The sequence below is a fragment of the Onychomys torridus genome, chromosome 12 (assembly GCF_903995425.1).
Source record: "Onychomys torridus chromosome 12, mOncTor1.1, whole genome shotgun sequence".
Taxonomy (NCBI): Eukaryota; Metazoa; Chordata; class Mammalia; order Rodentia; family Cricetidae; genus Onychomys; species Onychomys torridus.
The window spans coordinates 44,290,965-44,310,932 of NC_050454.1; the positions used below are offsets into that span (position 1 = coordinate 44,290,965).

Below are 19,968 nucleotides of genomic sequence, written 5' to 3' on the forward strand. Positions count from 1 at the left end.
AAAGCCATGCATGAAATCCAATAAAGGAGGATCTCCAGTATTTATTAAAGACTCCACTAACAGAGACATTTACCTTCAAAACCCTAGGGTCTTATTTTTTTATTTAACAGAATCAATGAAATCAATATATCTAGAATGAACTTCATATAAGTCCATTCAGAACAATGAAAAATAAAAACTGTTTTTGTGCTTTCACACAATATATATTGAATTTTAAAAATAATTTTAAAGATAACTTGCACTTTAATTTTAATGAACACATCTTCAACTGAAAAGGGATGCCCTCACTAGGGTTAATCATAGCTTGAGACTTATTCCCGGAGTCAGGTAGGTAGATAACAAGCAATGGAATCCTTCTTCTAGCACTAGCTGTCTACTCCTCTAATGTTCTCTTATCACAGTGGCTAACAGGAATCCAGTAGTCCATTTATGTGGTGACATACTGTGTACCCTAATGAAATATGCCTGAAGATCAGAGAACAGAACAAGCCACTAGATTAAGCTTAAGAGGCCAGGCAGTGGTGGCACACACCTTTAATCCTATCATTCGGGGGGCAGAGAAACATCAGGAGCTCTGTGAGATCAAAGCCATCCTTGACTATCTGAGATTGACTCAGTTTAGGAGAGAAAGAGAGCCAGGTAGTGGTGGTACACACTTTTAATCCCAGCACTTGAGATATCATGCCTTTGCTTGGGAAGCACACACTTCTTTAATCCCAGCACTAGGAAGGAAGTGATGACTGGGCCGAGAAAGGTATATAAGGCATGAGGAGACAGGAACTAGAACCTTTTTCAGGCTGAGGAGTCTTAGAGGTAAGATGTGGCTGTGGCTTGTTCCTTTGTCTCTCTGATCTTTCAGCACTTACCCCAATATCTGGCTCTGGGATTTTATTAAAAGACCATTAGAAATTATTCTTACACATTTACATTTATTTTTTTAAAGCGTCTATCATTATAGAGTATATGAAAGAAAGATGTATTTGAATCAAGATGTAAAAGCTTTGTAACTGTCCTGTTCTGTTCCTCTTGATACTAAGCTTGCATGCATACTTATCTCTATCTTAAGTCCCAAATGGTGTCAAAACAATTCTATATTTTCACTTAACATGATGCAGGAATTTTTATTTAAGTGGAAATGCCCTTATACTCCACTGAAAAAAGAAAGTGTAAAATTTCAAACATTATTGTGTATTATTCTGGAAGACTCTTGCATTATTCACATCACATTTATGATACTTCATTCTAAAATTCAGTCACACAACCTATTATAATTATAATTCTATTAATTATAAATCATATTTTCTGAATGATGATTTTAGTAACTGAATAAAAAAATTGTTCTCCAGAATTTTTATGATATAGAAACTTTGACAGGGGAAAATATATTCACACATAAACCAAGAAAGCAAAGATGTGAATATGCAAAGCAAGGCATTTCTCTGAAACTGGCCTTGAGGATACAAATTATATTCATAACATTTTAAAATTACACTATTTATTACCTCCTTTCTTTGTAGTAAAGACGTAGACTCAAGGGGTATTTTTAGGCTCCCCCTTTTCCGTACTTCTTCCCATGCTTTCTTTGCCCTCCACTGATCAAGTTATATTTCTCACTTTGCCTAGTATGCATGACCCTTCAATGTTGAACGTCTGTACTAGTACTGTTAGACAACAGACAGGTGTTCAAGAGTGGCACTGGGATGGACCACTTAAGAGTGAGGAGTCTATAAGAAAGTGTATTAGTGTCATAAATTGACAGATAGAAAACAACATGGCAGGGCCTCGGAGGAGAGTTCACACCCCGGCATCAGAGACAAACAGCTGGTGCTGAATATAAACAGAGAAAATTAGGGCCCATGGGGAAGAAGTGGGAGTCATTCCTTATACCTTTCTTAGGCTGAGAGTGGTTTTACAGTACAAGCCCACAGGCCAGATCTCTGATTCCCAGGCAGGAGGCAGGGAGGGGCTGGGAGCTGGATCTGTGGCCACCAATGTCTGCTTAGATGTAACTGGGTTCTTTAGTGAGAGATCCTTACACTAGTAAGTCTGTTAGCTAGGAAATCACACACACACACACACACACACACACACACACACACACACACACACTATCTTAGTAAGGTGCCTATCTGTGTTTGGGAAAGGGGGAAAGGGGTTATTGCATGAATAACAGCTGGCTTCTCATATTACATTTTTACAGTTACTGTTTATATATATCTATATTTTAGTCAGCCATACTATAAGATATAGAAGTACTATTACACATCCCAGGAGATTCTCTAGGTTTAATATATAATATTCTCGATTCCTATTTTTTTTTTTTGACATCAACCAATATTTTAAGGGGGGTGGGAAATATGAATTAGCCACTGCAGTGAGCAAGGAAGCTCTTCGCCTTTTGGTTCAGAGGCATGGGAAACAATAAAGAGCCAGGTGAGGGTACTAAAGTGTAATATGGTACCCAGGCTGTTCCTCATATACAAGCTTCCTTCCATTGGAAACAGATCTTCAACGCAACAGAGATAATAGTTAAGGGAATCGAAAGCAATTATTCTGATCTTAAATCTGTTTTATTGTGAGAGAAGCTAGTCTCACTTCAGCTTTTTGTGGTTTTAACATAAGGTAGATATATGTTGAGCAATAATTAAAGGTGCAAGCTGACACAATAAATAAACCTCTGAACTTTGAAATGTTTCCTTCACATGAGAAAAAAAAATCGAGACTTAAATGGATCCTTAAAAGGGCATTTCCCAAGATGCGCCATGGCTTCGGTAGCATCCTCAGCTGCCTGAGCTGCAGCAGCAGCACCTCCCCTAGGAGCTCTCAGCAGCGGCTGGCCCCTGCTTCACTGCAACCATGTGCGACCGGAAGGCGGTGATCAAACATGCAGACATGTCGGAAGAGATGCAACAGGACTCAGGAGTTGGAGAAGTATAACATAGAGAAGGATATTGCTGCCCATATCAAGAAGGAGTTTGACAAGAAGTACAACCCCACCTGGCACTGTGGGGCGGAACTTCGGTAGTTATGTGACACATGAAACCAAACACTTCATCTACTTCTACCTGGGTCAGGTGGCTATTCTTCTGTTCAAATCTTGTTAAAAGCACGGACTGTGCCAAACACCCAAGTGATCCATCCAAAAACAAGGACTGCATCCTAAATTCCCAATACCAGAGACTGACTCTTCAGCCTTGCTAAGGGAACACCTCGTTTAAATCTGTTGTGTTTTGTACAGGGCATTACCCTCTGTACGAGTTTGTGGTTATAAAATAATTAGTAAAACAGCTTACATTTGTATTTATTTTCTAGTCCATACTTCATACTTCTGTACCCATTTTTTTCCTCCCTTAGGCCATTCCTTTAAAAATAAATCTGTTGGAGATGTGTAAAAAGGGGAGGGGGGGCATTTCCGTCAGTGGAGAGAAGACAGTTCTGATGAGAGCAATAAATCTCAAGCCTGAGACTCTTTTCCTTTCTGATGTTCCTTTTTCCTGTGTAATAAATTTATTTTCTGAAACAAATATTATGCAAGATGCCACAATGTGAACATAGCATTCCATATGCCCATTTCCAAGATTGGCATTACCAACAGATGCACTGATGGCAAGGAAGACAAATCCATACCCCAAATACATTTCCATTGAAGTAAAAACCTTTCCTTGTCCTCTCCATGATGAGAATGAGTGGTCAAGCGTAGTCATGCTTCCACTGTGAGACTGCTTGATTTCCCCAGAAAGTGCTTCCACCCAGTGCTTCCTGTTTACCTGGACTGTGGGCAGTTAAATCAAGGAGAAGCGGCCAGTAGTTCTGTCTTGCTGGAAGGCATTCACCTGAAAGAATTATGTGGTTAGTCTCAAGCCAAGCCATTAAAGTTAATATGGATATACGGAACAAGAATTAGGTGACCATCAGATAAAGTGAATAAAATCACAGAATGGGCCTTTTGCCAAACTCAGAACCTTTTCTGTATGAAATGATGCTTGGTAAGCATCCAATTAAAAGCTGATAATTTCCAGATCTATGCCTTTTCTGATACATCCATACAAACTCATTTCCCCATCAAGTCTCATCATTACCTATTTCTTAGTACTAGTATTTACAAAAATTCTTAATTTTAGACACAAAGCATTAGCAACTTCCCACAGATCAACACAGATTTCTTCCTTTGAAAATCAGTCTAAGGAGTAATGAGCCAAATGCAATTTTATTTATACTAAATACTAGATTTGTTTCATGAACTTTCCTAGAAAGTCTCTCCAACTCATTATAATATCCAGATGGTAAAAAGACCACCTTACTCGTGTGAACATGGAAAATGTGCCAAAGTGATATAGATATAAATTGAGTAAGAAAAGGTGATGCATTAGAAATATTTACCAAAGACATTTGAGACATAATAAATTCGACTTACACTTTTTAGACTCATCAAGCCTGAGAACTTCTTAGCTGTTCGATAATTGTGGGTGAGTGTGTGTGGACTCTAGAGGTCAATTCAGGTGTCATCCTTAATTGGTCACCATCTTAGTTTTGACACATGTACAGATTTTTATTCTTAATGTTACTTTCTAAGCTTGCTCAGCAAGCGCTTCTTCTATGGAGCTGTCTCTCCCCAGCCCACGTTTGAGTTTTTCTGTGAAATTTCTTCATGATGGTTTAGTGCTGCTGAAAATACCCAAAGATATTTATATGTTTGTCATATAAGACAAAAAAAATCACAGGTCAGTCATGTATTCCACTATTAGTTCACTGTATTTCAGGATGTCATACCAATCAAGAAGAAGCTTTGCCACAAAGGAGAGCATAGGTTATCCCAGAAGAAAACAATTATCTCTCAAAATTGTTTAAGACTTCACTGTGATATTTTGTTTGTCCTTGTTAAAGGCTCCATGAGGCATCACTGTTTGCCACAGTCACTTTATGTGCAGATGTATCTTGTAATTATCAGTCAAAGTGGAAGAGTACTTGCTCATCAGCCTATAATTCCTATAATTATTGTTAAACTATCTCTTGCTCTGTTTCCAGCTGAAATCGGCCTGGCTTATAGGTTACTTTGTAAATGGAGTGAAGTATCACACTTCAGTGATGTGCAGGAGGCTCCCTGTACAAAATGGATGCTCAGCATTATGTCTCTTTCTGGTGGTTGCTGTGAAAAGGGAATCCATTGTCTTTCAGAGTGAATGGCCTATGGCAGAATGTTGTTCCTCCTTATTATCTCAGAGACATACCTAAGTGTCTCGACCACCTCGACCAGCAAGGAAGACGCAACACCAAGCTCTTCTTTCTGCAGTTTATTCAGGAACCTTGAACAATCTTCTGACCCCGGGAGGAGGCCCCCCTAAGCCCTAATAGTCTCTGGGTAGCCAACCCTAACCCGCCAGGTGGGCATCGCGGACAGGTCCAGGTATACGGAAGCAAGCCAGATCCTAAAGCCAAGCTGAATATGGAATTGTTTACCACTGAGAGCGCTCACCATCAGGAAGGTGGAAGGCGGAAGCCAGCGCCATCTCTAGGGTGCGGCACGCAGCTCTCTACACCTAAGGTAGCAGACTCCAAAATATTATTGAGGGTTATATATCACCTTTCATTTCATATATATTTCACTGAGCAATGTAAAGTACTAAAATATTTTAGTATAAATTCTAGTAGACAAATTGTTAGTGCTTTAATTTAAACTTTTGTAAACTATCAAAACTACTAAGGTCACTTCAGTGTCCACTGTGGACACTGTGAAGCAGAAGACCTGGTAGAGTCCTAAGCCAAGAATTGCATTGACCCTGTCAGGTGAAAGTGATACCTTTTGGCAGCATTTTCAATTGATATGTAACATGAGTAAACCATCCTTAACTTAGCATCTACATATCCAAGTGTCCAGGGTTCTCTTATTTCTCTCTGAAAGCATTTACATGTATAATACTTGAAATAGCAGGGGCAAATGGAGGTCCTGCCCATTCAGATACAGTAATTCTATTTTCAGGGTTTACCTACCTCCTCCTGTATAGCTAGACGAACCAACTCAAACGTGTTGTGGTAGAACTGATGACCCATATTTCAAGAGACTGATGATCAAACTAACTCTAGTGGCCCTTTGTATCCATGTACATGGAAGACTTAACCAACAGTTTGTTGAAAACACTCAGAAATAAATGTGTCTGTCCTGAACATTTAACCTTTATTAAAACCTTTATTCTCATCATTAGTCTCAAGCCAGTGGTTCACAATCTTCCTAATGTTGTGACCCTTTAACAGTTTCATGTTGTGGTGACCCCAACCATAAAATTATTTCATTGCTATTTCACAACTGTAATTTTGCTGTTCTGAATTATAATGTAAATATCTGATATGTAGGATATCTGATTTGTGACCTGAAAGGATTGTGACCCACAGGTTGAGAACCACTCCCTACGCATTATAGTATGCTGCATTAGGTACTGTTGGCATTCCAGCATATGGGTATCTGGAGATCTTGGTACCCACAAGGGAATTGGACCCAATCCTCCACAGACACCAGTGGATGATTATGTGACCAGTACTCCTGGAAAGGTGTACTTCTTTAGTCTGTTATCTTTTATGAAGTTTAAGGGTCTTCTGTTTGAATCAGTGGTGCCATGATTTTGTACCACTGGTTAGAGAGTAAAAGTGTGAGGCTTCAGGTTGCCAACTGGCATCATTCCTGTTATGTATTTAGGATCTAGGAAGAAAATTATAGGTATCTAAAGCAATGTTAAGCTTTGATATACTCTTAGGCCCAAACCACATTTATCAGTTAATCAAATATAATCTTCTTGCCTGATAAATGAGAAACAATTAAAGCACTTTGTAATTTTCATGATTTGCCACCAAGTCGAAGAGAGTATTTCATTACCAAAAGGTATAAGCATGTATTCATCTTTAATGTGTAGTCATTCTAGTAAATGGATGCAATTTTCTCTAGGAAATAGTTTCAAAGACATTTCTTAGGGATCTACACTTGGAGCAGTGCTGCAGTGTTTTTTTCTAAAGTAATTTAACTTCTTCAATTTATATTATTTCAGTATGTGACTGGCTTTGTTCTGTAAATTTGATAAACAAGAATGATTTATCATTTAGTTCATTTTTTCTCTCCTACTTGAATTTCTTTTCTGCTCTATAGGTGAAATTTTAGCAACCTGAGTACATACTACTAGAAACATGATGAATTCACCATCCACAATGCTTTCTTGAATTAACAATTTACTACAATTTCCACTTTATCTAAGCTACAATATATATCTATATTTTTTTTCAGGAAAAAACTAGTGCACAGGACAAGAGTATGGCTTCTGGAACTTACTGATCCATTCTACAGCCTAAAGTTCCTCTGTGACACAATGATTATAATCATTCTTGTGATCAAAAGACAGCAAGCAGGAAGCAAAACAGATGCATGCATCCTTCTTCTGCTAACATATTTCTTAGTACTCATATCAATGGAATGTCACCTGGTTCTGTTAAGAATATGGAGAGAGGCAATGAATGTATTTATTGCATATGAAATGACCACAGAAAATATTCTCAATTAATTCTTTGTATAACTTTATTTTAACTAGGACAGAAATCCTGGCATTTCCAACTCTTACTGAAGAGTGTGGTGGATTCAAAACTTCATTCAACCAGCCAAGCATTATAATCTAGACATTTACAGGTTCTCAAGGTATCAGCAATAACTCAGCCTATCTGAGAAGTACCTGAAGTTTAATAACTTCTCCTAATGCATTATTTTCTTCATCTTCCTTCACCTACTACTGTTCTCAGAATAAACCATGCTTTTTTATGACATAGATTAACAAAATCTTAATATCCTTTGAGCACATAAGTGATTTTTATCCTTGGGGATTTTTTTATACTAGAAACCATGATAAATTCACCACCCACACAATGCCACTCTTAAATTAACAATTCATGATTTCCATTTTGTCTCTGCTTTTGAACGTAGTAAACACATAGTCTTACAGCTGTTATTCTTACATCAAATACACATACTGTGGCAATGAAACAGAGACTAATGATGTCATGGGAATATCAACTATAGCTCTTAACACTGCTGAAAGGAAGCTGCTTCCCCTGGCAACAGCAGCAGCTCACGAGGATCCAAATAGTAGATTCCTTCAGCTCAGTCTGGAAGGAAGTAAACTTCTCCTCTCGGGTTTAGGTGCTCAGCATTTCATTGTTGTTGGAATATGCACATGGAATCATTGCAAATCGGAAGACAGCCCTTGCTTTGTGACACTGCAATTGGAAGATACTTAGTTCTGACTATAATTTTTTATTTCAACTCTATTTCCCCTCTGAGTTTCATAATAATTGTACGGTCACTAAAGATTTACTGAGAGTAATTGATCTGAGATATTAAAGATGTGAACATATCAGTTGGTTTCTGTTAACACCACAGTGTACTCAACCTGCATCCCAGATCTTTAAGTCATCATCACTGATGAAAAGCTCTGCAGTAAACGGTCTACAGGTGCATTTATACCAATAGGAATTCCAATGTGAGATGTGATTGTTGGTTTAGTTCATCTCAAGGATCCTTCATGCTCCATTGACAATTCTAAAAGTTTTCAGAACTGCACTAACCATCAAGAGCATGGCCATTCACTTACTCAACAAAATTTGGTGGTTTCATTACTATGACAGATTTCTTATCAGAGTATAAACGGTAAGCAGAAATTAAAATATACGAATGAAAGAGCTTAATAATCTTGGACTCAACAATTCACACACTTACAGTCCCTCCTCTTTCTCGACAGTTGGACACCTGGAGCTCCACCTGGGGCCTGGCTGAGGATCTCTGCATCCACTTCCATCAGTTATTAGATGAGAGTTCCAGCACAATTGTTAGGGTGTTTGGCCATCTGATCACCAGACTCGGTCAGTTCAGGCTTTGTCTTGACCATTGTCAGCAGTCTACAGAGGATGTATCATTGTGGATTTCTAGGGACCTCTCTAGCACTTTGCTTCTTCCTATTCTCATGTGGTCTTCATTTATCATGGTCTGTTATTCCTTGTTCTCCCTTTCTGTTCTTGATCCACCTTGGATCTCCTGCTCCCCTAAGCTCTCTTTCCCTCAAATCTTGCCCTTCATTACTCCCACTGTCGCCCAGGTTTTTCATGTAGATCTCATCCATTTCTCTGTCATTGGGTGATCCCTGGGTCTTCCCTAGGGTCCCGTTTTCTAGGTAGCCTCCCTGGTGTTGTGTAGCAGTCTAGTCATCTTTATTTTACATCTAGTATACTACTATGAGTGAGTACATACTATGTTTGTCTTTCTGAGTCTGAGTTACCTCACTCGGGATGATTTTTTTCTAGATCTATCCATTTGCCTGCAAACCTCATGATGTCATAGTTTTTCTCTGCTGAGTAGTACTCCATTGTGTATATGTACCATATTTTCTTTATCCATTCTTCAGTTGAAGGGCATCTAGGTTGTTTCCAGGTTCTGACTATTACAAACATTGCTGATATGAACATAGCTGAGCAAATGCCCTTGTGGTATGAGTTGAGACCAAGATTGGAAAAGCACAGGGACAAATAGCCAAACTAATGGAAACACATGAATTATGAATCAAAAGCTGTTGAGCCCCCAACTGGATCAGGCCCTCTGGATAAGTGAGACAATTGAATAGCTTGAACTGTTTGGGAGGCCCCCAGGCAGTGGGACCCGGATCTGTCCTTAGTGTATGAGCTGGCTGCTTGGAACCTTGGGCTTAACACAGGGACACTTCGCTCAGCCTGGAAGGAGGGGACTGGAGCTGCCTGTATTGAATCCACCAGGTGGAAATGAGTCCCCAGGGGAGTCTTGATCCTGGAGGAGATGGAAATGGAGGGGAGGGGCTGGGGAGAAGGTAGGGGCGGGAGCGGGAGCGGGGAGGACAGGGGAACCCATGGCTGATATGTAAAATTAAAACACAAATATAATAAATAAAAAAAGAAAGAGCTTAATAAATTAATAAGTATGTGTAAGATTTTAAAATTATGATCAGAATTATCCAGTGCCACAGGAGGAACTGAATTGACAAAATGAATATATTAAAAGGAGATTATTAGATTGGCTTATACAATATTGTCTGGTTAGTCCAATGGTGACGATCTATACACTGGAGAGGCTTAAAACAAGATGCTGCTGATTCATAAGGCTGAGTGCCTCTGAACTCACAGTTTATCACTGAAGTCCAGAGGTGGGAAGGAATCCTGGGATAGTTACTGCTCTTTTGTCCCCGTTGGAAAGCTGACAATGCTGAATCATGAGTCACTGAACGATACAATGGTATAAGCAGCAATAAGGTAGGTGAACTGGCCAGAAAAATACATGGCAAACAGACATTACTGAAAACTTTTCCCATAGACCTCCTTATATCTGGACCTCTAGAAGCCACCACTTCCATTCAGGCTGGGTCTTCCCATTTCAGCTGATAGAATCAAGAAAATCCCTCAAAGACATGACCAAAGGTTTGTATCTTAGTTGCTTCCATATGAAGTCAAGTTAATAGCCAAGATTAACCTCCCAGTACCTGACAGATACAATGAACATTAACTTTTCACAAAGTTTACCATTACAGGACATAATTTCAACTTCTAGGATATAAGAACAAAGAAAGGAAAGGAACTGCAAAGTATTAAATTTGGGAGCTTGAAGAATAGTTCCTCATCAGTTTTAGATTCATTTCTACAAAGATGTGAAGAGCACACAACTTGTATGCTCTTGTCTTTAAGGGAGAAGCAGTTAAACCAATTGTTTTAGGATGTAAATTAGTTCAGTACTTGCTCTACTTGTATATATATCATATGTGATATATGATGCTATGTGATATCATACATCATATGATATATAATGTACTGATATTATACTAGATGAGACCCAGAATAAGGGATAGCCAACAGGAGGCATAAATAATTACAAAAGTATGGAAATAGCCTCTTCTCCCTCATCCAGACTTTCAGTTCCTTCTGTCTTTAAATGACAGAATGAAAGAGCTGCTTAGAATGCTAATGGACTTATGTGATGTATGGAGTTAAAACTAAGTGTCCCATAAAATAGATAAAAAGATAGAAAGGGTTATTTGAAGTTGTGAAACAATGCATTGAAATGTGATGTTGTAGTTGAAGAGAAATAAAAGCTAGTTAAAGACAAGATCTACTGAGAAGAGAGTGAACTCTGCAATCTACTGCTTCCTCTCTTCACTTTCAGTTGTGAATTTCAGTATCATGCCTGTGCCTGCATGTAAGAAAATCCCTATGGCCCCTCTTGAGGACAGCACACCTTTTATTAGTCAAATAAAGGATATCAGAATAACACTTCAAATTTAAGATATGAAGACAAGTGAGCATGTGTAAACTGGCAAAATTAACAGTTTATTTCTGGTCTACATAGTTCTAGAAATATAACACCCACTTATTTACATCTTCTTAAAATTTCATTCAGCTACTAGGTTTAGATACCCATTGGTGGTCTTGGAAGTTTGAATTCGCTGAATACAATCATAGTCTATACTTTTGTTAAATCCTTACACAGAATGGTTTCATGATTTAAAAAAAAAAAAAAAAAGTTCTAACATATGAGATGGAGACTTAGAGAGACCAAAGTTAAATTCTTGATTCATACAAAATAATTGCACTGGATTATTCCTTTGGAGAATTTGGATATCTAATCTAATTCTAAATGTAAAATTACATTTCACCTGAGGCGAATATAACCCTTGCTAAAAATTAATTGAATTTAGCCACAAAACTTTTCATTGTAAAGTTGGTTCTTATGGCCATGTCTGCCAAGGACTGATTAACTGAGGATTTGGTTCCAGATAAGCTTTCCAAATTAGAGAGTAAGGAATCAAATCTTTGAAGAAGTGACCAACCTGAGACAGAAAGTTTTTCTGAACAACCCATCACTATTTCTGACAAACCACAACTTCATTCTATCCCACTAAATAAAAATGTGGCATTATTAAAGAACTTCATATTTTAGTCTTTAATTTTTAACTTCATTTTTCTTTATTACTATTTAACAACTATATTTCAGTACAAAACATTATATATTTATATTTTTAAAAAACACAATGTGCTCAATTTCTTCATAACATTCATAATATGGTCAATATTGCTAAATAAACATTTCCACAGCAAATTTTAAGATTATGGCATGCTCATGCTTTCTCTTATGAGTTTCCCTACCATCTGCTAATATGGCATTCTATTTTATCATCAAATAAAAATTTCTGCTAATCAAGTTGTAATAAAAAATATTATCAAAGTAAGATTTTGTTTACTCACCTGTCACACATTCTTACTCTTTCTAAATTGTACCACAAAATAATTTTTGAGTTAATGTAGCATTAATGTCCATTAATGGCTAGAGAAATTGAACCTTTCATAAATAATTATTATAATTTTAATAAAATAGAAATTATTTTATATTATTAGATAATATATTATATTATTATTAAATATTATGTCACTTTTTGTCATCTCTAAATTATTAGACAGATATAGAGTAAGACAGCATTACACAAACTTCTAATCATATGTATGATTTGTACTATATACAAATATACATATGAACTTACTAGCTATATATCTATAACATAGTACCAATAGTTGTAAAACACTAGTAATTGATAGCACTATATATGCATAATTTAGTATAGTAATAAATGGTAGTGTAGGAGGTAGCATAAGAAAGAATATGTTATGTATGCATATGTACATAAATACATAATTTTAGCATTTTTAAGATAATTCTATAAACTTATAATTAAAAAATTATATTATTAGAGTTTTTCCTGTCATAAGCACATTTGCAATGACAAGCATGCCATATGTATATATATATATACTTCAGATGGGAAAATGAGTCCTCCTTCTAGACAGTGATGCACCAACAAAGACAGTGTTAGCAAGGATGGAACCAAATTGAAATAGTTGTTCGTTGATGGTTAAAATGAAAAAACAGCAGCTTGTTAGAAAATAAGAAAAAAGAAACTAGAAAAATAGGCAGAACAAACCTCTACTGTCTCATAATGCATACAGGAGACTTAATAGATCTAATAATTACATTGCAAGAATAATGAAATTATACATGTATATAACATTTACACATATGCATGGCCACATATATAAATGTTCAAACCCATGATATTAATAAAAATCAAGGATTGAAAACAATTCTAGCATCCACCAAAAGAGTAACATTTAAAGTACTATATAATCACACAATAGAATACTATTTGACAATGTAATTTAAAAAAGCCATGGTTATGTTCCATAATATGAATGAATAATGAAAATAGAAAAATAAAGGAAGTAAGAAATTAAGTCCATATATTTTATTATTTTATTAATATGAAATTTTGAAAAAATAATGTATACACATGCATGAATTATATATATATATATATATACATATATATACATATATATACACACACACACACACACACAATTCTGAAAGATTACTGGGTATTAATATGAGACAAAGAAGAAACAAGGAAAGATTACTCCATGTTATTGGACATTGTCTTAGTAATAGCTCAAGTCCATGATTTAACAGACAATAGAATGCATACATTGTGTAGTGGCATTGTGTCACATATTTATTATATCATAATAAATCTCCTAATACCTAATGTCCCCTGCTCAAAATTGTATCACTTCTGTTCTTTGGATAATGTAAATTTTTGGACTTTAAGATCAGTGAATAAAAAATAGTATTTATGTGTTTAATTTTGGATACTATGTTTTTAGAATTGCTGAATTATTTTATTTTTTTAACAGAAAAAGATTGTCTCATGGTCCTCTCTAGGCATTATTTAACCTACTCTAATTTTACATTTATTAACTTTATATTAAGATGATACTAACAATTTTACCTTGATCCACATTTTAATATGTGTTAAAATGATAGTCTATATTTTATAGTTTGAAAGCTAAAGTTGGTGTTGTGCTTTTAATATGAGTCATGTAAGAGAAAGAAAGAATGACTAGTAGTCTTTTAAATCTGTATTATCCAAATTACATTTGGCTCATTAAATAGACTTAAAGTCTTTAGTCATATTAAGGCATTTACAGTAGTACAATGTTATTGTACTTTAAGACAGGCTTACTTGAATTTGTAATATCTCTTAATAACACTACTTACTTCTCAATCTTTTAAAATATCTGGAAGGCAAAATAAATATTATTAGTTATTGATTGAAAGTTTGGAAACTATTCAATCAGGGCAATTTGTTTTGTTGGGAAAAGGAGTGTTTTTGAACCTTTCATTAAGCTTACAAACATCGTAGTCAAACATCATATTCACATCTTTCATAAACATCCCAAAGTGGTTCACATGGGAAGTGGTAAATGATGAGATGAAATTTCTGAAGTATTACATTTTTCATAATTAAAAAGAAAATTGCATAATAACCTGATTTACAGATGATTATAAGGAGTCAATAAGGACAATTATCTTCTTCTTTTGAATACTAAGTTTAAAATTAAAGTTCATTTTAATTTCTAACTCATTAAAAGGCAAGACTTAGTAGAAATACATTTACTCTGCAATAAAGGTGATACTCAGAAATAGAACTCTATAAATCAATCATCTACCTAGAATTAATTCTTTTGAATTACTTTAATTCTCATAAAGGAGGATTAGAATTGGATTTAAATAAAGCCAATATATTATATTCATACACCCACAAAAATAATTACCTAATGATGGTGACAGTTTTCAGATTTAATGTAAATCTGTATTAAACTTCAAAAAGAAGGGTTCTTTCAAATCTGTTTAATTAATCAACCTTTACTGAATAATTAATTTGTTCATTGTAATAATAATGTGCCCTGAAATTTGTATAAAATTTATATGTGTTAACATATATTTATAAAACAAATGCTTTTCTGAAGTCAAAATGGCTTACGGTATAATGCATGACTTAGAGCCAAGTCTGTGACAGTAATAGAAATAGTATATATCAAATATAACACCTGCATGGATATTTGAATTTAACAATATGTTAATAAATATTATTAACAACTGAAATAACATTTTATGAGATTTGGCTTTATTTATATTAGTTTTGCATGCATATGTGTTTGGTTTTGTGTGTGAATACATGAGTGTACAATGTGCTTGGTGCACACTCATATGTGAATGTGAAAGTGCATATTCAGAGCATGCAATAAAGGTAACTGAAAAAATGAAATTCTATATCCAGTAAAACCCCTTTAAAAATTAAATCAAAATAAAGAATTATGAGAAGTAAAATCTGTAGTTTGACACTAACAGATGTTTACTCAAAGAACAATGTGAATGAAGTTCTCTCTGCCCAAAGGACCATACATGGCTCATGACAAAACTTACAACATTAAATTTCGTGTGTCAACTTAATAGGCTACCACATTCAGCTGATTTGTCATATAATCATCCGAAAAGTGCTATCAATCTATTTGGGAGAACGATATCTACCATGTTCAATTAAAACAGTGACAGAAATGTTACAAATTTGAGATCACTAGAAAAAAAACACATTATTTATATAACAGGAAGCTCTGCATACATTTATGCTTCTAGCAGACTGTTTCAACTAACAATTTTGTTATATCTCTCAAATTATTCATAAAAATATGTATGAGTTCTCAGTTTTGCAATAGACATGGAGAAAAGGGGAAAAAATGAGTTTGAATATTTGCTAGTCCAGAACAAAAGAAGAGATAATAATCTTTTCCATGGGAATTTTCCTACTGTATTAGATGTTAAGTATTCTACACCAGCATATACAAAACAATGTAGGAAAAAAATAAAATCTACATAGAGTAAAACACATTCAGCTTGCCTGTGCTTGGCTCTGTCTTCTATGTAAAATCTTCCTTCTGACAATTTGGAAATATTTCCATGTTACCTCTTGCTGACTTTGCCCTTTTCCTAGTATGGATAAGAATTCTTAACTACTTTCATATTCCTCATCAGGATTAATGGCTCTAAGATGCTTCAAGATGAAATTCCTTTAAAGCACCATTAATAATAAAGAAAAAGGAAATTGAGCCTTAGCCTAAATATCCTTGGACATCATGACAAATTGGTATTCTGCTGAACATAATCTTCAGTTCAGACTTCATGATATAGCTTATGCAATACACACTATATGTCTACCCTAGTATCCAAATCATACACATAAAAATTGTAAACCCCATACCTGTATAGGTAATGAGCACAGATCACATTCACATGTCAAGCTATATGTGTTCTTCACAAAGTAATCAATATGATAATTAATTTCATGAATGAATTATAATTAATTAAAATGCACCCAGACTGTCAAAGAAAGCAAGTTAAGACCATCATAAATATTATGCATTTTTTATGTATCTCATATTGTATCATCTCTTGAAATCTTATGTCAGCTAATCTACAGTAAGCTCTTCTTCATAACCAGAATAGGCCATATTTTCTTTTATGGAAGGCTCACTAAAGTATGATTTAAAAATTAAATGTCATAAAGTATACAATAGAAGTGTTGCTAAGGAAGATAGCTATATCTTTCAATTCATGCTTGATTTTATGATCATGTAAGCAATGTTTAATTCTGTCAGCTTATAGGATATAATTTAATATGCAAACACACACAGTTTGTATGAGAAACACAATTAATTTTGATATGTTTAAATACGATGGTATTTCAATCCAAACATATATTTCAAAGCAATTCTGTGCAATGCTTTGGACTCACAAGTTTAGGGATGATATCCCTGATGAGAATGTGGATAGTAAAATATCAGAACTGGCAGCACACAACTCCAATTTAGAAAAGAAATTAGATTTCCCTGCAAAGTAGATTAGGAAAGGAAGTAGAGACAATGAACAGTACAACACAAAGACAATTCAAGCAAACTATTTCAGTACAGGTGAGAAGGAGCTACATTTCTGCTTAATGAAGTGGATGATTCAGAGACTGAGTTCCCAGATTTTAAATAGGAGTGGAGAAAGGAGAAATGTCAAACAGTCTCTGGGCAACCTGCTTCTAGACTTAAAGCATTTGTGCCCAACCTCATATACCACCTTTGCTCCTCTGTAGTTCTAGAAATCTAAAATACTTAGTTGTCTTAAAAAACGAAGAATGTTTATGCTTAAAATCTACTTTAGTAGCTGGATATAAACATACAGCTTTTGTTAAAAATAAAAGCATAATAAAATGTGGAACTAAATGACTCAGTGGTGAATGGAAAGTGTAACTCTCACTTTTGCAATCATAATCAGCTAATACATATTCGTTGATTTCTTACTAGGTACCAAGGCCTTTCCTAGGCTGTAAAGGCAATCTTCATGCTTCTGACATTCTACTGGAAGAGCAACATTGAAAAAGGGGAAACAGAAAGTTCCCCTATGTTAGGAAAGGTGCTGATTATTAAAAGAGAGCTGGAGAATAGTACTAAGAGGTATGCATATAGTGGGTGAAAGCTAAAATACAAATGAAAAATCAGAAACTAACTTAATGGGAAAATTATGCGGGTGCTGGAGAGATGGCTTGGGAGTTATGACCACTCAGTACTCAAACATGTGGACCAAAGTTCAGATCCTAACACCCATTGAAAAATTCTGGATGTCCTGTTCATGACTGTCAGCTTACATCCAAGAATGAGGGTTGGGAAAGAGGCAGGAAAATTTCTCGGGCCAGCTGGCATCCAGTCCAGCTAAGAAAATGTGAGAACCAGGTTCAAAGAGAGACCCAGCCTCAAAGAAATTGGTCAAAAATAATAGAGGAGAGCACTTCTGGCCTTTGCAGGCATCAAGTTATTCTACCCAAGTGGTCATCACTAAGCATATGTACAACCCAGCAACAATGTCGTGGTTTGAATGGAAATGGCCCCCAAAGGAAATGACACTATTTATTAGGAGGTATGGCCTTGTGGGAGTAGGTGTGGGCTTATTAGAGGAAGTGTATCACTGTGGGGGGCGGGTTTGAGTTCTCCTATGCTCAAGCTACTCCCAGTGTCACATGTAGATGTATCCGGCTTGTTAAATAAGAAACACAGAACCGATTGCAGAGTTAAAAACCAAGAGGTCAGAGCAAAAGCAGAAAACCTTACTCTTTATTGTTTTTGTCGTTCTTCCTCTCCGCAAGAGACCTACTTCTGTGCGTCCTGTCTATTTAAAGACTTTCTGTTCTGTTTTCTCATTGGTTGTAAACCCAGCCACATGACCTCCTTGTCACTGCCTGTTTGTACAGACCTCCAGGTCATCTATGGTTGGTATTGAGATTAAAGGCGTGTGAAATTAAGTCAGAGATTTTTTCCACAGTCACAGTCCACTTGCTGTGGTCTCTGATGATGAAGATGTAACCAGCAGCATGTCTGCCTATATGCAGCTATGCTTCCTGCATGGACCGAACCTCTGAACTGTAAGCAGCCACCTCAATTAAGTGTTTTCCTTTATAAGACATGCCAAGGCCATGGTGTCTCTTCACAGCAATAGAATCCCTAAGACAAATATAAGGCATGAGGAGACAGGAACAAAAGGTTATTCGGCAGAAGCCTCCCTTTCAGTAGAGGCTCTTTCAGGCTAAGGAGTTGGTGAGGTAAGAGGTGGTGGCTGCGGCTTGCTCTGCTTCTCTGATCTTTCAGCTTTCACCTCAATATCTGGTCCTGGGATTTCTTATCAAAAGACCATTTAGATTTCATGTTACAGACAAACAGTAAATAGACTCTATTTATATAATTCAGTGTAATTACAAGGAAAAAAAAAGATTATGGGTCCCAGAGGAAGGGTTAGGGTTAGTTGGGGGAAGAGAAGGAGTGGTGGGAACAGTGTAAAGAGTGCATCCACATATGGGATTCTCAAAATTGAAAATATTTATTAAAATAGAATGTGTGTTTCAGATTTTAATTCATAGTTGGTTTGCTCAGCTGCTTTTAAGCCTTAGCAGGACAGTGGGGCCGAATTGAGGGGGAATTGCTCACTCCCTAGAAGCATGGAGAGCAAGGAGAAACCATATTTCAATGAAACAGCTTCTGTGCTCAACCTAGCAAGCTTGAATCCACAAATGGAAATCTACTAGCGAGGTACCAACCTTAGTGGCCCAGGGTACACCTGGGTACCTTGCTGGAGTGCAGAGAAGCTTTCAGCACTTGAGTTTTGGGGAGATACTTCAGATAGAAACCATGACATTTGCTAGCTAAAAGTAGAAGATCATAATTGCATATATATATTTGTGTATGTGTGAAAGGTTTTCTCGAAGGTTTTCTAACATTTAGATTCAAGAAATCTTGACATCTCATTGCATATGCCTACAAAATAACTGGAACCCACAGATAGACACCTCTATACCTCACTTGGAGATACTTTTTTTTTTAATTAAAATCTTAAAAAATGTTTTGATTTCATGTGTTTGAACATTTACCCTGAATATCTCTATGAATGCCATGTACATGCCTGGTGCCTGCAGGGGTAAGAAGAGGGCATCAGATCCCTGGAACTAAAATCTCAGACAGTCACCTTGAGCAGCACTTGCCCTTAACCGCTAAAATCATCTCTCCAGCACGAATAATCCTTTTTCTTGTTCTTGTCCTTGTTCTTGTTCTCATTCTGTTCTCCTCCTCTTCCTCCTCCTCTTATGCCCTCCTCCTCCCCACCCTCCTCTTCCTCCTTTTATTTCCAGACTAGATGTGAGATTTATTACTGAACATGATTTGTTGGGACATAGGAGAGCGCAGTGGGAGATCTTGGTACTGCTAAGCATGTCACTTGTCCAGGAGACCAGGAATGGGATTTATTTGACTACACAGCCATCTGAGAAGAGTCACTTTTCAGCTACCATGTCTTCAGATCTACCTGCATTACACTTGGGGAAACACCCCTTCTTTGAGGTGTTGATCTGCTGAACTTGGTTTTCCTTAGAACCTCAATCTTGTCTTCCTTCCCGCAGCTGTGTTTGTATGGTTATAATGGCCTAGCCAACGTGAACCCTGGCATCTGTG

General features: G+C 36.2%; 1 pseudogene; it reads left to right on the forward strand.

Annotated features, from left to right (window-relative positions):
* The first annotated feature begins 2,856 nt into the window (after positions 1-2,856).
* LOC118594092 lies at positions 2,857-3,131 on the forward strand (annotated as a pseudogene).
* The last annotated feature ends 16,837 nt before the right edge of the window (positions 3,132-19,968 follow it).